Source organism: Pezoporus wallicus, unplaced genomic scaffold (genome assembly GCF_028554395.1).
Source record: "Pezoporus wallicus isolate ANWC-B61680 ecotype Strahan unplaced genomic scaffold, APGP_CSIRO_Pwel_v1 contig_2870, whole genome shotgun sequence".
NCBI lineage: Eukaryota > Metazoa > Chordata > Aves > Psittaciformes > Psittacidae > Pezoporus > Pezoporus wallicus.
The window spans coordinates 1,078,623-1,090,987 of NW_026636990.1; the positions used below are offsets into that span (position 1 = coordinate 1,078,623).

The 12,365-nt window shown below is 42.3% G+C and overlaps 1 protein-coding gene across 4 annotated transcripts in view; it reads left to right on the forward strand.

Moving 5' to 3' along the window:
- The first annotated feature begins 720 nt into the window (after positions 1 to 720).
- GPBP1 (GC-rich promoter binding protein 1) overlaps positions 721 to 12,365 on the forward strand; it is a 36,670-nt gene continuing 25,025 nt past the window's right edge. Inside the window, exons 1-3 of one of the 4 annotated variants that reach the window (XM_057402678.1) lie at positions 721 to 745; positions 1,524 to 2,571; positions 3,337 to 3,407. The gene's annotated coding sequence lies outside the window, so the exon portion shown is untranslated. Of the gene's footprint in view, positions 748 to 1,519; positions 2,572 to 3,336; positions 3,408 to 12,365 lie in introns of all 4 variants that reach the window. The other 3 variants (XM_057402680.1, XM_057402679.1, XM_057402677.1) reach the window with 3 other exon arrangements.

Here is a 12,365-nt window from a genome sequence, read left to right on the forward strand (position 1 = left end):
TTTTCTCCTAATTGATTGCAAAATAACCTGCCTCGTGCTGGAAATAGGATTTAAAAATCGAAAACGCCTAAAACGTGAATTCACTTATTTCCCAGCCGGCAGAAATCCATCACATTTCTTCCAGAAAAAGGAGCGCAGAAGGACTGCACGCACGTCCAGGGCTTTTCCCGGCTTACGCTTGTAAACTGAAGCCATTCCTTCTGACCGAGTGAAGACGCCCGTTTTGTGCCCTTCGATCAAACGGCGCTCACTGACGCGCTCCCTTCCCCCCCGTCCCCGCTACGCCTGCGAGTCGCGCTTGGCGGGGTCGAGGTTCGGGAGGACTTGGAATCCGCCTACGCCCGCCGCCCTCCCACCCCGCCTCGGGCACAGCGGACTTTCCCCGACACCTCGCCTCAACCCAGGTGCACCGTTGCGGCCGCTCAGCGCGCTGCCAGTGCCGCTGTCGACAGGGCCAGCGCCGCGCTAGGCCGCGCAGCTACACTGTTAATTACGGCGGCGGTGGCGGCAGCGCCGGGGACTCCCGCGGGCGGGGCGCGCTTGGGGGATTCCCAGCCTCCCGCGGAACGTTCGGGATCGTTCCGTGACGTCACGGCCGGGGGGCTCCCCGCGGCGGGGCGGTGTCGCGGCAGGCAGGCCCCGCCCCAGGGTCGTGCGGAGGCTCTCGCGAGGCCTGCGCGCGAGGCCTGCGCGCGAGGAGCACTGAGGCTCGGAGCGGCGCCATTTTAAGAGCGAGGCGAGCGGGGTGTGTGTGTGTGTGAACGCGTATGGTGTGTGCGCTGCGCTCTTGCGCCCGCGTGTTCTCCTCCTCCTCCGGTTCTCCGGGTGCCACAGCCGCCAGGCCCAGGGCACCACCCCCCCCCTCCCCGGGGGGCTCCGGTGGCGCCGAGCAGAGGGCGGCTGGGTGGGCACCGGCAGTGCCGTGCGGGGCGCCCCATCCCGTCCCCTTCCCTGCCGCGCGGCCAGGCCCGCCCCCGGGGCCCCGGTGAGGCAGGACGAGCGCGGGCCGACGAGTCCAGCTCACCCCCGCCCCATGCCCGTCGCGGCCCCGCCGCGGAGAGGCCGGGGGTAGCGGTGGAGCAGAGGGTCTGCCCGCGCATTGAGGAGGCGGGCCCCGCCGGGGCTTCCCCCGGGCGCGCTGGGGCTTCCCCAACGGCTCCCGCCGCTCCCTAGGCTCGTTCTGTGCTTCTGCTCAGTGTCCCTGGCGCAGGTCAGCGCCTCGCTCTCGGCTGCGTTGTATGGAGACGTCCATCCTTCCCAATAAAACGAGAAATGCCCTTTCCCCCGCGTCCCCTCCTGTCCTTCCTGTTTTCCTTCCCTTCTCTAGGGAGCTGGAGGCAGCGTTCCCCATGATCGTGATTGTTCCGTTCTCCGGGATGAATGAAGGTTTAACTGAGGCAGCTGTACCCCCGTTTGGCCCCCTGGTTGCATGTGTTTGCTTTGCTAGACTCAGGCATCTGTGTGTGTAACACCAGGTTTCAGAAGGAAGAGCTGATTGTTCTGGTTCTTTTTACCGTAGGCAGTTCGGATTACAGCTAGAGTCCTGGATTTTCGCAGCCTTTTGCTTCAGCTCCTGGGCAGGAAAAGAGGTGGAAACCGACCTGCTGCAATTGCGTCCTGTGAAAGGGGAGGAATACCGAACACTGCCCTGGGATAATTTGGCAAAGTGCTTCCTCCTGAAAAGGCTTCTGAAACAATCACCAGACATCTGGGAAGCGAATTGGAAGTTGAAGTCGTGAGGTTTTTCTTTCTAGCGGTGCTGAGCATTTCACCCATGGACACTGTTGTCCACATGGCATGGATGTATACCTAAACTCACTACGTGCTCCGTATTCCAGCTGCCAAAATAAAGTGCTTGCTTTCTTTTAAATACTTTTTTTCTTCTGGGCAGTATTTTGTCTTGAGTCATCGGTATAACCGGTTTTGGTAACTGGTTCCACATTAAATGCAGCCTGAGCCACTGTGTAGACAGTGCTGAGAAGTTTCATGGCAGATATTTTTATCCCTACCTTACTTTTCAGATTTTCTGACATAGCCTTCCATCATTTTGTAATGAGACCTATTTTCTAAATGAAGACTCTAATAGACGCTTGTTTATCATTTTTTCTTTTATATTTTATTTAGTATTTTTGTTAAAAAATGTTGCCAATAAGCAATATGGAGGTATCCAGATAGCTCCTGTTTACAAATGCCTGTTATGTGAAGCTAGAAAGTGTTCCACAGTTCAGATGTGAAATCTGGATTTTCAACTTCACAGGTTGTGTGTAAAAAGTGTATTTATTTCACCTGGAGCTCATGCTTCTTACAGTGATATGTACATGGAATAGACGAGAGAAGAAGCTGCCAGAGGAGAACAAAAAGCTTTTTAAAACAGAATTGGCAAATTTTGGAAATAGCCTTGCAGAATCTGTAAGCAGGAAGGATGGGTAGCTGATTTCTGTGAGGTCAAATCTATGTCAAACAGCTACGAATGTAGTATCAACGAGAACTGGGGATATTATCTCAAGGAAAACAAACTGGAAAAATATAAACCACGCAGTACTAACACCTTGTGTGGTCCTCTTGGGTTAGGTAAGTGGTGTGGTATTCATAAATAAGTTTACACTCGAATAAATATCACTAGGATGGTTAAACCAGTAACATTTACTGCCTAGAGGTTGTTGGTTTTTTTGAGAATCTTGAAATGTGCTTGCAGAATCTAAGTTTTACTTGCTGTTTTTAATAATTGACAGAATAATTCTTTAATATTTGATGAACACAGGTACAGGGAGAAATGTGTGGGTAGGAGTGTGGCTTTTCTGGGAGATTGAAAAATAGGTACATCAAGACTGTATCTGTAGGTAACAACCTTCATGCTAATATTGTGATCTCAGCAGTGAGCTATTATGCTTACTGAACAAGTCTGCTGGATGGCTTGCACATCTCAGTCTTCAAATTTGTATTAGATTTTTTTGCAGTATGATAGTACTAATGCAGATTTTGTTTCTCCCCTTTTCTGTACTTTGTCACTTATGGAAGCCAGGTATTTTTTACCATAAATTAGTTTACTGCCTATGCAAACTATTTTTTAATGTGTTGATACTCTAAGGTTAGGTTCAGAGTAATTTCCTATTCTGTAATGGGAGTGAATGAGTCTGGTCTGCAAGTATAATATTACGAAAAACCTCTACCTTTTTGGAAGGATTCAAAACAAAATCTAGTGGTGAAATAACTGAACTTGCATGCTGTTTTTAGATGTATTGCTGTTCCCTTCCTCCCGTAGTGTTTAAATGTTTCTGAAGATAGATACAGTTTAAATGTTGAAATTAATATGTTCACATTTGGTTTTCCTTGTAGATTTGTGTTCAGCTGAACTGCTGTTTCGAAGAAAATTAAGATGGACAGAGCAACGTAATTCAAAAGTTAGTGTTATTTTCCCTTGAGCTCTTTTCCCCTTACCCCACCTTGGTTATTCATAAAGCTTTAAATAATTAAAGCATTACTGGATAAACTTTAAACTATCTGGTGAAGATGACACATTTACCATAGTTGCCACCTCTTTAATTTTTTTTTTTTTCAGAGCTTCTGCAATACTGAATTATTACTAGTAGTGAGCTAGCAAAACAAAAATGTCCTTCTCTAAGGGCAGTGCAGAGGTACTTGGGAAGATGGCATATGTGAAAGCCTTGTAGAAAAAGTAAAGTTTTATGTGCTTATGTGAAGCTGTATCTAAAGATTACTGGGGTGTTTCCTCCCTGTAATTTGTTATTTTGACCGCAGATGAAAGACTTCCATATAAGTTTTACAAATTTTGAGGCTCACTGAAGTATTTCTGTGTCTTGTCTTGTCAGTGTCTAAAAGTTGATACAGCTTCAGTATTTTGCTTTCTTTGGGTAGCTCTGCTGTTTTGTTATGTAACTTCTGTTTCAGTTTTGATGTTTTGAAAACATGGGAAGTGTGGAATGTGAACAGGAGGTGGTTTCTGTACTCTCTTGTGTTTCTGGCTTTGTGGCTCTTCTGTATTGAGTTCAGTGTGGCTGGGGATTGACTGAATGAACTGAGCCACAGGTGAAGGAAGGAAACCAACAGAGAAGAATGATCTTCTCATTCCTTTGTCTGGGTTAATCTGTGTTTTGTTTGGAAGCATTTGGTAAATGGAAAGAGTTCAGTAAGTGGCCATTTCTTTCATTTTTTTTTTTTTTTATCTATTGTATAGTCACAATAGTAATACAAGTACTTGCTTCTTAACTCACAAAGTGATGTCTCGTTTTTCAAGCTATTGACTTTCAGTGCTGTGAGATACTTCTTCAGTAGAGGCTCTCAGTGAAATTAAGGAGCTGCATCCCCACTTACTATTTTGGGTGATATCTCTATCTGGACTCTTGTGGATATTGCAAAGAGTTCGCATTTTTGAGCTTCATTAAATTAACTTTGTCTTTACATCTCTGTTTGCTGGTAGGATCTTTTTTTTTTTTTCTTTTCACCAAGTTTGCACCTTGGGAAGTCCAGTTGTTCTTATTGTGTGCCTATTCATTCATGTTTTAAAGGTGTCCTTGTACTGTAAGTAAAATTCATACTTGGGTGAGTCCCTCTGAGCAGAAAATGCCTTGCATGCTAGGCCATTTTAATTCCTTCTTTAGGTTTTTATTTGTGTAGTGATGACAGTTTGTTAAGTGGTTTGCAGACAACTATGAAGATAAGGTCCTTGTCTCCAAGAGCTTATGCTTTAAGCCTGCATGTAAACATAGCTTTTGTACTGGAATAACTGTCAGCAGCTTCACTCTTTTACTGATGAGGTTATTCTGGTAGAAATCCTAAAAAGGTACATTTGTGTTGAGAAGTTCTCTTGAATGGTGTAGGCTGCTCTGCTGCGTGAAAAATGTGTTGGTGGAAGCTTGTAAGATTAAGCAGAGTTTACACTTACAGCAAAGCTTAAGTGGAATTACATGGTTAAAATGATACAGGGAGATCATGTAGATATTTAGGTTTGTTAGTACTTAACAAGTTAATGTATTTTAGGCTCCTTTGTTTTTCTCCTTTCTAATAAGATTCTTCTGATTAAAATATGTGGATAAAGCGATGTGACAGAGTTCATCAGTAAGTTTTGGGGAAGTAGCTTTTATTTATTTTTTTAGTACTAGGAATAGATTGTCTCTTGCAAGGAGAACTGTTTGCAGACCTTATTATAAATGAGCTTGAATGAGACTTGGCATGCTTTTTGTTTGGGTTTTTGTTACTGTGTGTGTTTCGGCAGTGGTATTACACAGAAAATGATGATAAAGCCCTGTGTGGTGCTAACAGCTCTTCCACAATTGCCTCCTTCCCTCCCTTCAGCTGTTTAGCTGAAATAGCGTTTTTCTGGTTTCTGTGCTCAGGATGTCAAACCTGCTACTATTTTCAACTACTTTTTCTTCAGATCCTTGTGAAGACCGCAAAGTGCAGAAGAATTCCTGGTGAATTTGTTACATGATGTGTGCTGAATGGGGTGGTGATGTTATTGCACCACCACTTCAGGTTTTTTGGACTTTGAGCCTTGTGAACAGCAAGCGATTAGCCTTTACCTAGCTTTCTGCTAAATGGTGCTGCAGGTGTGTTAGGTTTCAAGCAGAAGGAACCTGGTTGTAGTTTACCTTCCAGTATGAAGTCTCTCTGTGTTCCAAAATACATTTTATGTTTAAATTTACATTTTGGTACAGTGCAAGAAATAAAAAATAAAAGGCAACTTGTAGAACTGATGATTAAGTTATTTGAAGCACTCTCATTAACTTTGGCTGTTTCTAAAACACCTTGTAAAAGGTGTTTTGATTGTTGTTGTCGTCATTGTCCTGAACTCGGTATATATACGTCATTGTGACATTAATATATGTTTCACAAAGTGATGTAAACCCTGTTGCTTGTGGACCATATCTGTATACAGAAAGGAGAGTACATGATAAAGAACAGTGGTTGGGATTTTTAGAGCAGTGTCCACCTAGGCCCATTGGCATTCTTATGCAAAGCAAAGCATGGTTCTGTTTATTTTTCTCACATAAGGAGGTTGATCCCTAAGTAGAAATGAAGGTGGGTTTTTCTTGTTTGTTTGTTTGTTTTTTGCTAAGGCACTGCAAAGCTAGGTTTTAGGGCTGTGGCTGTACTGGAGAATGTGTTTTCTTTCAGTGGTTAAAAAATGGACTGTTACAGTGTGACTCTCTGCAGTCCTCGTACCTGGATGTTTCATCAGACTTCTGGAAGTGTTCAAATTTGAGAGAGGACCTTGTTCCTTCCTCGGTGTTCTTCAGGAAGCCCTGGTTCTCATACCTCATTTTAAAAGATGAGGCAAGAGGGTAAATGAAAAAAAAAAAAATCTGGATGTTTTATTTTATTTTTCCTTATTGTCCAGTGCTAGAACACTCATCAGAAGAGTTCTGTATTGGATGGTGAGGACAGCAAGGCTAAAACTGGAGATTTTACTTGCTCTTCAGTAGCAGCATTGAAAAAGAAGAGGTTTCACTGAGTTATCAAGATCTGTTTAGTATTTGTTGAAGCAGTGGGAGAGAAGACCTTTAAAGGTTCAGCTCCCTATCGTTTTATTGGAGGTGTGAGTCTGACAATAAATTTCAGAGAATCAAGGAACTTGAGAGAGTTACCATAACCAAACTTAACTTTGTGTGTAAATTATGTGTCTGTAAACAGTCTTCTGCACTGAAATGTGGTGGTGAGTGTGGCAGGCACACTTTCCTTTCAAAGTGTTAAAAAGTTCATTGTAAAGATTTAAGCTTATTCTGTTGTTGTGGCTATGCATTTACATAGAAAAGAAAGGAAATAATCATCAGTTGAAGTAGTTGTCATGTTTTTGCAGTGATACATGATCACTGGAAATGCTTCCATTTTTGCAAACTTAGTAAAGCTTATGTTAGGTTTTGAATATTAATTCCTGTTTTATTAACAGGAAAATTTTGGATAGCAGAAAAAACTCGGATTTAGCTTATTTTGCTTTGCTCAAACTAAATAAATCTCAGAGTTAGGAAGATCTCTGTGTTTAAAAGGGTAATGAAAATTGAGATTTATAGGCTTTAAACAAAAGTACTGTTTAAAGCTTACATTTAACAACTTCAAATTAGTGCTGCTCTTGACTCTTGGTAACAGGGAAGAATCTGTTATCACAACTTTTTTTTTTTCTCATTAAGTGAGTTGTGGCAGAAAGAAAAATGTTTGATGGACTGGATTATTTTAAAGGCCTGTTAAGTTTGAGAATAGCCCTCAACATTTCTGTTTATGAAGAAGAGGGACTATAGTCTATTTAGTCTATTGTTTTTAATTCTGATGACTTGCAGCCTTCTTTTATAGAATCATAGAATGGTTTGGGTTAGAAAGGACCTTAAAATCATCTAGTTTCAATCTCCTGCCATAGGCAGGGACGCCTCACACTAAACCATGTTGCCCAAGGCTCTGTCCAGCCTGGCCTTGAACACTGCCAGGGATGGAGCATTTACCATTTCTTTGGGCAACCTGTTCCAGTGCCTCACCACCCTCATAGTAAAGAACTTCCTTATATCTAACCTGAACTTCGCCTGTTTAAGTTTAAACCCATTACCCGTTGTCCTGTCACTACAATCCCTGATGAAGAGTCCCTCTCCAGCTTCCTTGTAGGCCCCCCTTCTGATTCTGGAAGGTGGCTCTGAGGTCTCCACACAGCCTTTGCCCCGTTTATAAATATTACACTAAAACTTCTGTGACAAGGAGAGGGTAGGTTGTCAAACAAGTGTGTAGCTGGAGCCAAGGTTCCCATGAGTATTTTGTGGTGTGCTGCACTTACGACAGTAATAATCTGTGAGGCATTAGGTAAAAGTTCGTGGGTATGTGACACTTAGATATGCACACATGCTAATCTCAGACTTTCCTGAAAATTATGAATGCGCATATATCCATGTGCTTTTAACATCCTGTTTGTGGGTTTCTCTATGCAAATCAATAGGCTGAATTTCTAAACTGGTCTTCAGGGAGCATCAAGAAATCTGAATCTGTATCTTACTTCTAACTTCAGGAATTTGTGGCTTGAAGCTCTTTTTCCCTGTTAATAATTCTGCAATTCCACTCTCAAGCTTCAAGTATTCCTAGCTGTTGCGTATTGCCTTTTATTTTAATTGCTTTCTGACAACCTCTTAATTACCCAGAGGCACAGAAACTACTTCCTGAAAAATAATGTAGGCTGTTGGGAGAGCGTGAGAAGTACAGAAGTTGAAAACGCAGAACTATTTTTCCTTGTCTTTAGCTTCTGGTGAGATGGGTTCAGCTGTTCTTGTTCCTCCCCATCTTCCCCCAGTTCTAGCATTTTTTTTTTTTTCCTCCCCGCTATAAAATTTTGGTTAGCTCCACTTAAATTTGATATATTTCTTAATTAGTTAAATTCACAAGATGGCCAAAAGCATGCGAATTAATACAAATACAAAGTAAATTAAGTTTTTAGATTGTAGGTGTTTTGTCTGTTTTACTGTTATAATGACCAGCTTTTTTCATACTGTAGTGATGTCACCATTTTTTATCTGTTTCTTCATGCTAGGACATTATGGAAAAGCAAAATTGTTTTTATTATTCTGGTACTTCAGACAAATAGGGCTACCAAAGGTATCTTGCCAACAGTAATGAAACCCGTCTTCAGTATTTAAGGCATCTTTCTAGGCTAGAAAAGTACTTTAATTTTGTACACTTGAAGAAACCTCTCTGAAGTTGGATCTCTTCCATACCAGTGGGACTGTCTTTCCTCTGGCAGCTAAATACTGGTTAGACAAGTTAAGCAACATGCCCTTAAAAATGGGTGGTGATGATCTCTGATCTCTGTGCTTTTTTTTCTCCACCCTCAGTGGAGAAAGGATCAGGTTAGGGAACACTTAAATAAGGTATACATAAATCTGTGGTCTTGACAGGATGCTCCCATGAGTGCAGCGGGAGCCAGCTGGTGTCATTGCAAGGCTGTTCCATATGATCTTTGAGAAGTCTTATGGTCACCCCACTGTGAGAGGTACTAGAAGACAGCAGATGTCAATCTTATCATCAGGAAGGATAAGAAGGAAGATCCAGGGAACTACAGGCCAATCAGCCTCACTTCAGTTCATGGGAAGGTGGTACAGCAACTTACCCTGGAAACACAAACACATGAAGGACAGGAAGGTGAGTGGAAGGGAAAACCATGCTAAACCAAGCTGGTAGTCCTCTACAATGAGGTGACTAGTTTGGGAGAGCAATTGATGGTGGTTGTCCTGACTTCAGTAAGGCTTTTGACATTGTCTTGCATGACATTCTTATGGAAAAGCTGACAAAGTATGTGTAGAAAAGTGAATGATGAGGTTTAGCAAAAACTGTCTTAATGGCTAGGCCCAAGTGTGCAGGATTGTGATCAGTGCCACAAAAGTCATTTGGAGGAAGCCATTATTGTATCCTGGGCTTCAGTACTAGAGGCTGAACTATGTAACATCTTCATAAAAGTCCTGAACAATGAGCAGAATTTACCCTCAGCAAGTTTGCAAATGATACAAAGTGGGGAGGAGTGGCTGATAGGCTTGATGTTTGTGCTGCTGTAAAGAGGAGCCTGGAAAGGCTCAAGAGCTGAACAGAGGATCCTCATGAAGCTCGGCAAAGGGAAAATGTGAAATCCTACCTCTGGGTAGGAGCAGTGGCATGTGCAAGTAAATGCTGGGGGCTGACTAGCTGCTAAGCAGCTCTGCAGAGAAGGACCTGGCAGTCCAGTTGGACAGCAAGCCAACTGTGAACCAGCAGTGCATCTTCATAATAAATATGCCTACGATCTCCCTGGTCTACATTAGAAAGACTGTTGCCAGCAGGTCGAGGGGAGTTAATAATCTTTCTCCTCTCCTCAGCCCTGTTGAGCCCACATTTGGAGTCCTGTTTCCTATTATAGGCTGCTGGTACAGGAAATATGTTGACTTAGTGGAGTGAGTTCTGCGAAGGACCACAAAGATAATTAAGGGACTAGAGCATCTTTTCTGTCTGGAGAAGCTGATACTCCATCCGATCCTTAAAGGAAGTGTGAGTTGGACCTCAGTCTTTTAGAACGTTCTTTGGACGTTTTATTTTTTTCAGAAGATAGTTTCCAGATTTTTAATTAGTAATCCATTAAACCAGTTTTTCTCATGTAAGGTTATGTGAAGGTGAAAATGGTGGGGGAGACTGTCTTTGTTAATGTTGTTGATGGGACTACAAACAGTTGGGACAGGAGCAGACAGTATGCCCTCAGAAGGATGTTACAAGTGTCATGGTTTAACCCGAGATGGTATCTAAGTGCCATGCAGCTGCTTGCTCATTTCCCCCCCTTAGTGCGATGGGGAGAAGAGTCAGAAAAACTGTAAACCCCCAGGGGTTGAGATAGCAGTTTAATAATGAAATAAAATAATAATAGAAAATGGAGAGAGAGGGGAAGGAATAAACCCTGCTCCCACTCCAAAAAACAAAACCCACAAGTGGTGCACAGTACAACTACTCACCAACCCCTGACAAGTGTCTAGCTTGTCCCAAAGCAGTGACCTGGCCTTCCCAGACATCTCCACCCAGTTTATATACTGAGCATGATGTTCCATGGTATGGAATATCCCTTTGCGTAGTGGGGCTCAGCTCTCCTGGCTGTGATCTCCGGGGTTCATGTGTCCCTTCCTCACTGGGAGAACACGAGAGACTGGAAAGCGCTCACCAGAGTTAGCACATTCCAGTAACTTTTGGGCAAGCTTTTTGTGAGCAGCCACTAAAATACCAGTGTGTATCAACGTTATTCTCAGATTAAAGCCAAAACACAGCGCTGCACCAAACAAAACAAACACAAGGTAACGCTGCCATGTTACAATGTCATAAAAAGTTGTAAATTCTGTCTGTCGTAAGTTGAAGAGTTGAGGCATTCCTGCTATCATCTGCAGTGGGTACAGACCTGTGAAAAGATAGGTTATGCATTTTACACTTAGTTCTTACGAGTAGCAGAATTGTTACAGAATTTATAGTTAAATACATTAAAATACAATACTGAATGCATTTGCTCTTGTTGGAACTACCTAAACCAAATAATGAAAATAGTCTTCCAATATCACAGCAGTTAAATGTGAATGCATATTACCTTGTATGCCATAGTCCTTTCAGGATTCTCCTTTCTGGATTCTGTACTTTAATAATAAGGCTAATTTTTTCTTATTTGGCCTGTTTATAGAAAGCAAAACATGGAACTAATACTCAGAATGCTTTGATTATATCTGCTTGCTCTGTTCTTTGCGCTTGCAATATCCCAGAAGATATTTTGTCCCTGTGACTGTGGGCTCTCATGTCCACCTTTGTAGCCAGTGCAGAGATACTCTTGAGATGTGTTTTCATGAGAGTCACTTTCCCAGCTCTAAGAATATTTTGCAGTTCCAGAGATGCTGTATTTTCATATTGTAGAAGTAGACAAGTAGAGAGAGGGTTTCTGTTGCTGGAAAGATTTTATGAACAGAAGTGAAGCTAGAATAATTCTGGATAAAGGATCAATCATCTTTATAAAGGAGTAGGAATGATCACTTACTTTTTTTTTTTTTTGTGTAACCAGTTTATTCCAGTGCTCAGTAGCCTTTGCTTTCTTGATACATTTAAGGTTAGGTTGAAGACATGTGTAAAGGAAATGACTGTTCCTCCATTGTGTTAGCGGGAGTAGTGCAGGAAATACGATTTTCTAGCATATGAAGGAAGTCAGGTTAGATTATAAGTGTTTGAGCTGGAGACTTTTGAAGTTTATTTTAAGGCTTTGTCAGGTGTAATTGTTTCCAGCATTTTACATATGCCTGGCATGGGGAATTAAAAAGTGAAAGTCTGTATCCTTGCCATACTCTTTTGCTCCATAACTTCTGGCAGCGCAACTGCTTCCTGGCTTAGCACTGCAGCAAAGTTGAGTTAATAAATCTACCCTATTCTGTCTGTAGTAACTCTACAGTTACGCTGTAATGAGTCTGATACGTGACTGCACTGTATTACTGTATTCCCATTTTTGATGTGCTGGACTAACAGATGGTAGGGTTCTGTGCTATGTTTAGCTGGTAATGCTCTCACACTTCGCTTACCTGTTAGAAGCTGCTGCCATGTATTGCCAGTCTGCCTACCTTTCAGCAGTGAAGGAGGGTGACATCTGTAAGTGCTGGTAGCGGTGGCAGAAGTCCCTCGTTTAGGTCAGACAGTGTAAGAATGAGAGCTACTTTGTAAATAGAGGGGGAAAAGAGTTTGGTGTTTTTTTTTTTATTAATAAGTTTTACTGGAAGAAATTACACAAATTTTATTAAAATGTGAGAAAAAAATACTGCTTACCTTTCTAGAATTGTGCAGCCTTGTTTCGGTAATAGGCAACCTGATAGTTAGCTTTTATGACACTTTTGTTAAATAATGGT